The 12,439-nt window shown below is 36.9% G+C and overlaps 1 protein-coding gene across 1 annotated transcript in view; it reads left to right on the top strand.

The window, feature by feature from the left end:
- Positions 1-12,439, top strand: part of LOC105921678 (NLR family CARD domain-containing protein 3) — a 1,041,521-nt gene that overhangs the window by 784,571 nt on the left and 244,511 nt on the right. The gene's annotated exons all lie outside the window — the stretch shown is intronic.

Here is a 12,439-nt window from a genome sequence, read left to right on the forward strand (position 1 = left end):
CGGGTTCCTCCTGTTCCTCCTTTATGTGGAGGGGCTCTGACTCCTGCTGCTCCCCCTCAGGACTCTGTTCTTCAGGAGCCTCTTCTTTAACATCTGCAGCCAACACTGAAACACATTACATGCTTTATCAACAACTAGATCTTTACAATGTTACAACCATGGGAAAGATTCAGTTTAGAGAAAAACATTTGATCAGCAGTGAAGAGAAAACTGAACCTCAGGAACTGACAGTTTCACCCTAGAACATTTTGGAGGTATTTCCTCCAAAATGTCAACAAATGAGACTAAAACTGATCAAACTGCAAAGAGCTTCCTGTTTGGTACAACAACACTGTTCATAACCCTGACTACTCCATCACCACATTATTGTAGCCATGGCAACAATGGCCAGACACAAACTATTAAGGAGCGGCCATGTTTGCAACGACTTTTTGATAGGAGCGAATTATAAGTGGAAAGATATCAGTGTTTCAGGGTTAAAATGACGATGAAATAATGGGTAAAAAAATACATTTGTGAGGAAAAAATGTGTTTTAATATATTATAAAATATATTATAAATATTAAAGAAAAAAGGTGTGGAGAAAAAAAAAACACTGCTAATATATATATATATATATATATATATATATATATATATATATATATATATATATATATATATATATATATATATATATATATATATATATATATATATATATATAAAACAGTAAAGAGTTCAAGAAAAACAGATAATTCAAAGTGATTTGATTAAATGGAAAGCTAAAATACGGCAGTTCAAATTTTAAATAGAAATACATTATTTGTAGCCGAGTAAGTGATTAATTATTTAATGTTTTTTATTATTTTGTTGCATTTAGTAGCACAATTCTATACTTTTAGCAACATATTGACCCAGTGTTTATTTTATTGTGTGGTGATTTAATATTTATTATCATTTTCTATTCTAAATTATGGTCCTCCACAGTAAAAACCATAGACATCATATATGTAGACGCGTTGTTGGGAGGGTTCTGCCTCTGCTGCGATGCGTCAGAGCGTCAGAGCGTCCGCCATGTTTAATGTGGCAAATCTGCAGTTAGACTCAGTCACTTAAACAGTATCAGAGGGACTTTAATCTGAGAATATACCTTGTATTCGTAATATTTTTATTTTTGTAATATTACAAGTTTTTTTCGTATCCCTTTAGCTTCATTCTCCTGACTTTATACTCGTAAAGAATAAAAATAATTAAAATAGTCTAGCCTTGCCCTATTACTCCAGGAGTGAAATAATAGGGTGTTTTCACTGACGTCACTGGCCAACTTCCGGTCCGCCATATTGGGTGGCACACTTCCTTATCTCTAGTTGTCTTACACGTATTATCTTATCGCGAATGGATAAGTACGCCAGCACGCTAGAGCGACCAGATAAGGACGTATATCTGAGGAAATGTTCCGTGATCGACCATATGGACTCCTATGCCCTCCACGGTGCCTTGTTTAGCCGTAATCCAGATGATTGGCCAAATGTAGAGCACGGCGACATAGTGCATTACCTGGTGTTCGGTGAAAACCCTCTGCACACTCTTGAGGAAATGAGAGCTTACAAGGGTCTAGAGGCTCACAACCAGTTCACATCTGGTTATGTACATCAAGGAAATCGCCATCATACGTGGACGGGTGAGTTTTAATAAGATGGTAAAAATGTAAACAATCCGACGCAAATGTGTCGCATGCTTCTGCGGTGGCTGGCGGCCGGCGGACGGGCTCTGGGCCGATCGACGCCGCTCGCGGCTTTAATTATTTAAGCAGAACAATGACCAGTGAAACATTAAGTTGTATTTACCGTATTGGCGCCGGTAGGAGCTGCAGATCATAAAGCCAGCAAACAGTGGGAACACAGCAACTCGTTCAAAGGTAAGCTGCGCTCAGCCGGGCTCTGGCGCATGCTAACCGTTAGCGCTAACAACCACTCGCGCATGTAATGTACTTTTAACTTGCTGCTATGTGTTTCAAACGTTTAGAACACACTCTCATTGACATCGGGATACTGTGGAAAGTTATGTTCGGTCGACTTACAGCCGCGATCCAAGCGAGCCGACAACTCTTTGTTATCGCTAACAGTTGTTCTCCGTGGTTGCGCCTCCAGGCAGGAAAGCGGTGGAAAATTAATCTGTTTCTATGTTTTTCCCATGGCGATCATGTGTTGCGCTGTTACAGCCCACAACACAGCAACGGTTTACCATGGTTGAAATCAAGTTAAGGTGAAATTAATCAAATTAAAACACGGCTGAGAGAGGGAGTACAGTATGCGGTAGTAATAGGCAGTAGAGGCGGCGGAGGCAGTCAACACGGCAGCCGCGGAAAGTAATAAGTCATAACGCCCAAGCCCTATTATTAATATATTCTTCTTATATGTTTTAAATACTTAACAGTTAATTACCTGTGACAAAGTGAGCACCGCAGACTCTGGCGTATTCCAGCTTAACACCGTCCAAATCGGACCTGGATATCCGTGTCAGCCATAGGTGACGGCGTTGTTCAGAGAGCTGTTTTTTTTTTTCACACTGATTCACTATTACGGCTGGTAGGCGATAGAAAGAGCGTTGATCTCCACCTCCACGGGCCGTGCAACCAACCATTAAACACGTTTTCCCCATTGTTCACTTCCAATACTGCCTAAGGCGTCATACAATGCAGGTCAACGGTGCGAAACGACTGCCACCCAATATGGCGGACGCGCTGAGTAGTCACGTGAGCGTGACGTCAGCTGAAAACACCCTATTCTGCAAACTGACTATTCTGGAAATGTTCCCTCTTAATTCTCATAATATACCGTTTTTCTCATAACATTATCACTTTTGTGTTTTGTTTGTTTTTTTGCTTTAATGTCCTAGGTAATTTTTTTTCTCATTAGTAATTTTACCTCTTTTATACTCCCCCAAAAAGTCTGTTCCTAAAGTTTCACATGTGACACGGTTTTATGAAATAATGAAGACCACAATGTTTAGATTTAACAAATTGATCCTTATATTCATAACACATACACACACAAATGTATATATACACACACACACATAATATATATATACACACACACACACATAATATATATACACACACACACACACATAATATATATATATACACACACACACACACATAATATATATATACACACACACACACATAATATATATACACACACACACACACATAATATATATATATACACACACACACACACATAATATATATACACACACACACACATAATATATATACACACACACACACACACATTATATATATATATATATATATATATATAGATAGATAGATAGATAGATAGATAGATAGATAGATAGATAGATAGATAGATAGATAGATAGATATGTATCAGCAATAATCTTGACCTATAGTTATATATAAGCACACAGCTATTTATTTGGCTTATTTATAATACTTGAAAATCTATATATGCACGTCTATGTCTAAATACAATAGTCTGTACTGTATGCAAGCTAAAAACCTTGAACAAGAATGGTCTTGCACAGATTTTTCCTAGTGTTGCCACTCTGCAGCTTTAGTGTGTCCAGTTTTGCAACATGGTGCAGCCTTAGTTTATAGAAGGCAGATACAAGCAGTGAAATCAGCCAGAATACATTTCCATGCAGCGCAGGAATGAGGCATCTTTTCTGATCCACGTTCAATACAACAGAACTCAACTTTTTTCTGCCACATACAATATGGCGGTGACGTTGACGTGCGAACCTGCGCCCAACGAGGCGTCTATGTATATGACGTCTATGAGTAAAAACAGCCAGAAGAAAACATGCAACCATCTTTCTAGACAAGATTAACCAAAAAGTGATGTTTTGGAAGAACCTTCCCAGACAGACAGACAAGAAGATTTTGATGCTAAATGTAGTTACATGCTAAGCTAGCATTAGCACCTGCAATGCTATATGCTAAACTAGCATTAGCACCTCCTATGCTACATGCTAGCATTAGCACCTCCTAAGCAGAGCTGCAGGTTTAGCCAGTTTTCTGGGGGAAAGCCTGCAACGAGTTGTGATGAAGAGGAGGAATCCATCAGCTGCTGAAAACGGCTCCTAAACTTTAGCTCCATCCACACAGTTAGCATGAAGAAGGAAATCTCCAAACCTGATGGGTGCAGCAGAACTCTGGGCTGGAAAACATCCCCCATCATTGGTGTCTCCTCTGCTGCGTCCTGCCGCTCTTTGAGCTCCTGCTTCCCTCCAGTTTCTCCGCTGTGCCTCCAGCTGCTGGACTTCTTTCCAGACTTCATCACCTGCAGCAGCTGCTGCTGTCTTCCAGCCTCACCAACACTCCCGATTCTGGCTTCTTCTTTTTCTTCTTCTTCTTTTTGTTTAATGGCAGATTGCAACCTTATCTTTTAGGTGCATACCGCCACCTACTGTACCGGAGTATGTAGCATGGGCCATATCAATTTGATGATTATTTATATCTATATCCATATTTCTATATTTATATACATTTATATCCATTTTCTACACATCTATATCTATACTTCTATATACCTATATATCTCTATCCATATTCCCATATCCATATTTCTATATATCTATATATCCATATATATCTATATATTTATCTATCTATACATATACATATATACATACAAAATATACATACATCCATATATACATATACCTTTAAATCTTATAATATAATCCTGTATTCTTAAGATATTTAATAACAGTTTTCTGCATTTCCTTTATCCCCTCTCCTGTTGTTCCTATTAATCCTTTCAAATTCCATTCCCTTCCAATTTGTCTTGTCTTTTGTTTTAATTCTATCCTTTCTTTATCATATTTCCTACAATATAATAAAATATGTTCTACATTTTCTATTACTTTACATTCTATACATTCATCTGTTTCACTTTTCTTTAATAAAAATAATGTTTTATTTAACCCAGTATGATCAAATCTTAATCTAGTTAACATAGTCTCCTCTCTTCGATTTTTCCTTGTCACACCCTTGGCATTAATAGATTTCTGTATCATATAATAATTTCTTCCACTTTTATCCATTTTCCATCTATCCTGCCATTTTTCCTTAATTTCTTTTTTAATTATTGCCTTAGCTTCTCCTTTCCCATACGGTATATTTATAATATTATTTGTTCTAATTGATTTTTTAGCTATTTGGTCTGCTCTTTCATTTCCATTTATTCCTACATGGGCTGGAACCCAACAAAACTTTATATTTATATACATTTTTTGTATTCTGAACAAACTTTGATGTATTTCTAATAATAAATCTTCTCTTTCTGATTTCATATTTTGTATACTGTAAAGTGCTGCCAAAGAATCAACACAACAAACTACTCTATCAGGTTTTACTTCCTCTATCCATTGTAATCCTATAATTATTGCCATCATTTCTGCGGTATATACTGACATCTGATCAGGTAATCTCCTACCGATGCTTACATTCATCATTGGAATATATATTCCTATACCTACTTTTCCTTTATCATCTTTAGATCCATCTGTATATATATCTAAATAGCTATAATATTTAGTTCTTATATAATGATTTGCCATTTGACCTCTCCTTCTGTTTACCCACTCTTTTTTTAATTCCATTATATAAAAATCTACCTCAACATTTGGAAATAACCAAATAGGGATATTACTTATAGGTCTAGGTGAGTTAAACCATATATTTCTTATTTTATATTCTTCTGATTTATCTTTTATTATCCATCCAAAACCTTTACCTTTAAAAGAATTATATTCCCAACACTCTTTTATAACACTTTTTGCTATATTTTCATTTCCACATCCATATAACCGACACCAGTATGTAAGCATGAGCTGATCTTTTCTTAAATCTAAAGGCACTCCCGATTCTGGCCTCACAGCAATACAAGGACAAAGAACCCGGAGGATCAACGCGGCTGCGCGTTTTTTTTTTTTTTAAGTTTTTTTTATTTATTCATTAATAAAGCACTTAACGTTGACACGAAAAAAAAGACTCTCAGAGAGGATGACAATAATATGCATAAATACATGAGGATCAAATACAACTGAAAAGTACAAAGTATTATAAATATTTATGTCAAGACAACTATTTAAATCAAACATAGGAGTCATAGAACAACAAAGATAGGTGGATGCAATTAGAATAGCAGAAATTGTGAGAAGTCAAAACAAATTTTTTTGGCATGTCTGTCTTTTGTTTAGCTTTTTAAGAGATGAAAAAAATAGGTTTTAATGTCATTGATAAACTAATGAAATGAGGATTTAGCATTTCTCCAATTAACTCAATGGATATGATATTTACTCAACAGCAGGATGATGTAAGTAGTGTCAAAAGCAGACAAAGGAAGATTGTCCATATAAAAAATTACATCACATAGAGCAAATGAGGGCACATAATTAATTTTCAGATAAATCCAATCTTTCATCTCATTCCAGAAGCGATGTGTAGCAGGACATAGGTGAAACAAATGTTCGAGAGGTTCACGGTTATTACAAAAGTAACATTGATCAACCTCAAAACCAAATCTTTATATTTTTAAATTCTGCCACAGGATCAATTTAGTTTATGACTTTAAAGTGAGTTTCTTTGACTTTAGGTAGAATAGGCCATTTAACAAATTTTAAGAATGCTTTATCAACTTTAGTGATGATCAGTTCTAAAATATGTCCCTGTTTGTGTGTTGGCTGTTTAACATGTTGAGTTAAACCAAAGTTTCTAAGTGTGTCGTTCAGTTCTTTTGCACTTCTGTCTTCAAGGTTGTCAACGTAAAAGTTGAAGTCTCCCAAAATAATTAAACAGTCATAATCAACACATTTCACAGACAGGAGGTCACTAAAATCATTAAATAGTTTCATGTGGACTTTGTAAACATTCAGGAAATACAGTTCATACTCTCTTTACCTGGAGAGCCAAATGTTCAAAAGAGTTGAATTTTCCCAAAAACACCTTTTTACACTTTAGTGAATCATTAAACAATGTTGCTACTCCTCCACCTTTCCTTTGCTGTCTGCTCTCACAAAGAAAATTGTAGTTTGGAGGTGTTGACTCCAGCAGAATGGCTGCTTCATTAGATTCATGTAACCATGTTTCTGTTACAAACATTACATCAAGATTATTGTCAATAATGAAGTCATTAATTAAAAGGGATTTTCCTGACAGAGATCTAATGTTTAGTAAACCCAGTTTATATGACTTTGTGGTTGATGTCTCTGTGGCAGGTTGCATCAGACAGTTTATGACTTTTAAGTTTTTGTTCCTGTTTGTTATCCTTTTGTTTTTCTTATTTCTTCCACGTATCATCACAGATATTCCATAATCTCCAGCAAAAGGCCAAAACTGATGCTGGAAATTGTCAAGTGTGATAAATGTGCTGCCAGGGCCCAGTCTGTATCACAGAGAAGTAATCTGAAGGTCCTGAGTACAGGCATGTTCTGTTATATGTAGACTAGTACTGAGAGCTTTATCTATAACTGATTTATCTTTTAAAAGGATGCAAGTATCATCTGCAAATTGTCTTAATCTAAATTCTCTATAGAAAATTTTAATACCTTGTTTGATATTAGAGTTTTTAATTAATAAAGCTAGCAATTTTGTCACTAATATGAAAAGCTACCGGGAAATGGGACAACCCTGTCTGAATCATGATGTCTCAAATCCAGGAGTTATTCCCAGTTTAGAAAGAGCATGCTACTGATGTCAGTGTAGAGCATTTTAACTGTGTCACATAATTTGCATCCAAAACACAAAAACTGTAAAGTTTCTAGCAAAAAGGGTGTTCCAGTGTGTCAAAGGCTTTGAAAAAGTTTAAGAACAATATGTACTGTAGCTGTCAGTAGGAATAAAGTCTCTGTAATCTAACAGGTCAATAATTAGTCTAGTATGGTTATGTATAACTCTACCTTCCACAAAGGCTGATTGACACTCATCCACTAGTTTTGGTAACACCATATCCAATCGATTTGAGTAGATGAGAGCTAGCTGCTTGTAGTCGTTGCATAGTAGAGTTATTGGCCTCCAGTTATCTAATAACTTATAAAACTTCTTTTCATTGTAGGGGACAGCTGACCAGATGAAATACATTCCCACAGGGCCTAATAAAGCAGGAGTCTGATATCATTCCAAAAATGGATATAAAACTCTACTTTTAGACCGTCCAGTCCAGGGGATTTTCCTTTTGACATATTTGCAATTGCTAAATATAGCTCTTCAATTTTAAGGTTGTCATCCAGAAGTAGCTTAAAATTCCCACAAATTATTTTTCTACATTTCCCAATTTAAAAAAAACACATTTAACAATGGTCTACTAAATATTTCGTTGTATACAGTTTTTAAAAAAAGTGTCTTATTTCCTCATTAACTTGGTCCTTGTTAGTAATACTTATATTATCAATAAGTTATCCATTTTTTTTGTTTGTCTAGACTAAGAAATAGGAAATGTTTTTTTTTCACCTTCTTCAAGCCAGCGAGCTCTAGAGCGTATAAATGCTCCTTTTGCTTTCTCTAAATATAGATTGTCCAATTGGGTTTGAAGACTATTTAATTCAGTTTGTTCATCTAAAGATAAGTCCGTTTTACATAGTCTGTTCATATCCTTTATCATGTCCTGAGCTTTTTGCTTTTTCATTTTAGACATATATTTTATTATATGAATGAAAAGATCTTTCATTTTGAATTTAAATAACTCACATTTATTCAAATGGGACATTTCTAACTGATTCATTTCTTACAGTAAGTTTTCAGTTTCGTTGCAGAACTCCTCATTGTCTAAAAGGTTGTTACTGAACTTCCATAAAGAGGAGGGAATCATCTTCATCCTGTCAAATTGAAAGATAATTGAAATGCCACAGTGGTAAGTTAAAGGTGATGCCAATATGTCTTTTATGGACTGCATTTATTAGGTTTGTAGAAATTAACCAAAAGTCTAATCTTGAGCATTGACCATTATTGGCTGAATTATACCATGTGTATTGTTTGGTATTAGGCTGTTTCAATCTCCTGTAGTCGATCAGATCTGTTTTCATGGTGACTTCACTTATGATTTCATAATAAAAGTGGCTTAGACATCTCGGGGTAAATCGTTCCATCCAGAGGTCGGGAACTAAATTAAAATCACCCCAAGAAATTTTTTAGTCAGTGGTAAAGGTCAGTTTTCATTCTTCCACCATAGCATAAAGTTGTTTGTTTTGAACACTTCTGATGTATCAATATGCGCAGATCAAAATATAATTACAATACCATCATCAAATTAAATCACCATCAGAAGCCAATGGCATTTGTGTCACATCAGCTGCTGTGACCCTCACACCTGCGGGTCGTTTCCCAATCAGCAACGGGTCCCATATAAGGATGGCGTCTCCACCTGCCCAGCGTCAGATTGTTGTCTAACCCACGGTGGTAAACACTCTCAGGCCATCTTTTTGTTCACGTCTTGCCTCGACCGAGCCAAGTTTGTTCCTTCTCCTAAGCTGCCTGTTTCTCTCCCTTGTCTAATCTCGTTCCATTACCTGAACCTTCACCCTCGCCTGCTGACTTGGATCCCGCGGTGACGACCTCTTGCCTGCCTGACTACTGACAAAAAGGAAGGCCCAACCAGGATTGACACCACGGACCTGACCCATGCCCGTCTAACCAAGCTTTGTTAATAAAGACACCTTCTACAATTTGATGTCACTTATGTGGATAATCACATTTCCAGAAACCCCGTTGAACATAATCATTACTTCAGCTGAATGTGAAGTGCCGTGACTGAAGAAAATACTGTCTCCCCATTGTTGTTTCAAGAATTTCGTGTCTGCCTCCACGGAGTGAGTTTCTTGCAAAACATAAATTCCAAAAAAGAAATGTTGCCTTACGTTTCACATTGTTTTTCAATCTCCTTGTATTTCAAGAAAAAAAAGATAACATTCACAAAGTACCAACTGTGCACTGGAAAATTTTGCGCAGGAATGAGTGGCTGATCTCCCAAATAGAACTTAGTAATAACATCTGCAACAACCCTTTGGGTAATCAAACATTTAAGGCCACAGCTTGGAATGAGCACCCTAGTCTTCTTTGGATATGCATCTCACTACACAACTGCTTCCTTCAACTTTTTCCACACTTCATCTCTGACGGTTCTCATCCCGAACTGGATGATAATCGCCCTCAGTGTGTGGTTGAAAGGCTAGCCACAGAGCCACGTTTACCCAGGCGGTGGACTGTATCCACAGTGTCTTGCAGCCGGTCCATGGAGAGGGAAACAATTCTGGTAAGTATTTCGATGACGATTTCTCTTATGTTTTCTCCCTATTTTTCTGGTAACCCAGTCAGCCTCAGATTCCCTCTCCTTTTGCACCGAGCCTTGTCCTCTGTTGCTCTTTTTAGCGTGTCGTTTTCTTTTTAGAGCTCATTGATATTTTCTTTGAGCAGAAGAATTTCTTGTTTCTTTTCTCATGTAGCCGTAGTCTTAGCTTCAATGCGTTTATCAAATCTCTTTAAAAGTTCAGTCTATTCATCCATTTTCTCGGTCAACGTCTGAACAACTTGGAGAATAGCGGTACTGATATTTCCATCACCTTGGTCTTTTCCCTTCATTCTTTTAGGCTTAGGGCTTGTTGTTGGTGTGTGATTCGAATTAATCGTTTTGTTTGTTTTAGAAGAATTCTTCGATGTCGCTTTCATCACAAGCCTCGCGAAGAGCAGTCAAATTGTAGTTTCGATCTGACATGACATCAAATCAGTCTGAACGACTCAAAAAAAAGTGCTGAAAAAGCTATATTTAGACAAGTGACGGCAAAGGAAGTGTAAAGTTGAATTCCGATGGAGGTTACGGATAGCTGCAATGGAATTTTTCTATGTTGGGATAAACAATACTTTTTAATCAGAGCCTACAAAAAAGCTGCTTCTCGCTCCGCCATCTTGGGTCCTCCGAGATCAATGCGGCTGCGCAGTTGGGAAGAGGGGTTTTCTCCATACACAAAAAGATTAGACTCCGCATTGACGGTCGCTGCACAGCTGTCTAATATGTTCTGTTCTGCTCTCAAAAACATTGAAACAAATTAGCAATTTTATTTATTTATTTATTTCATCATAACTCCTTCGAAATTTGGACACATTTGCTTAATAGGTGCCAACCTGAGAGGACAGGCGAATATGTCAACCTTAATGTAAAATTCATAACCTCAAACCTTCTAGTATAAGTACCATTGTATTTCACTTATACAAAACAAATGTTAAACTACAAAGTTCACAAAACCTCCACCAATCTTTACTTTTTAATTTCCCTTACTGACATCAAAATTGAGGGCTTTATCTGAAACCAACAGTGAAAGTTTGAAGGGAGCAAAGTGGAGAAAGGACAAACGGGATGAAACACAGAAAACATCTGATTCATGGAGACACTGATAAAGAATGATCATATCTGTGGAGGATCCCAACACAGTTACTGTGTGGCACAACTTCGCCGTCCACTAGTGGGAGCACTGATACTGCCACAAGTTCTGCTTCAACCTGAAACAGGAAGTAACTGCATTCACTGCTTTTATCAGACTGCTTTGTCAAATCTGTAAAACAAGTTAATGCTGTTGTGGACCTTGTTTTCCTTTCTACTGGTTTAAGGAACAATACTCAGCTTTTGACTCCATTTGTTTTATTTTTTTCCATTCATTTTATTAAATATTACAGGATAAAGAAACTAAACAATGACAAACACATTTTAAATGCGTTGAACTCCATAAGTATCAATAGCTCAACGTATAACATTATTTTTGGGATAATTTGGTTTTTAGTCCAACAATACTTTTAGGAAAAATAAAACTCCAAAACATAACTAAATTCCCCTCCTGCCCTAAAAATGTGTGTGGGGAGAGGGGGGATAGATAGTTGGAGGGGTGGACCAAAGAGCTGACATAGACATTTAGACGTGTTTCTAATGCAAAGCAACAAAACTGCTCCTCTGTGTTATTTTTCTTTGTCTGCAGCTCTCCACAGGCTGCACCGCAGAGGACACATGCAGGGACATCTTTATCTCTAGTGAAAGACTGCATCAGTGAAGAAACCTTGGCTCCAGAATAAGCTTAACAAAGAATCACAGAGGAACCAGTGAGGTCTACAAACCCAGGATGCAACGGTTCAGTGAAGGTGGTGTTGAACGTGTGGAGGCAGATCAGTGAGTCAGAGGAGACTCTGTAGGAGGAGCGAGAAGGTCCACATAGACGGCTACTCTGTAGGAGATGGGGAATCCTGTCTCATTATACCAAACACAGTTACCATGGTGATCAGAGTTGGTCAAACCAGCCGTTAGTCTCTTTCAGCAGGAAAACATGGACATTATATGGGTCTCAGACACACATTGTCCTCCATGGAGAAAAAGAGCTAAGATAGCTAGTTCCTCAAATACAAAACACTGTCATTTAAACCAAATTATTGCTACTTTATCCA

This window comes from Fundulus heteroclitus, chromosome 24 (genome assembly GCF_011125445.2).
Source record: "Fundulus heteroclitus isolate FHET01 chromosome 24, MU-UCD_Fhet_4.1, whole genome shotgun sequence".
NCBI lineage: Eukaryota > Metazoa > Chordata > Actinopteri > Cyprinodontiformes > Fundulidae > Fundulus > Fundulus heteroclitus.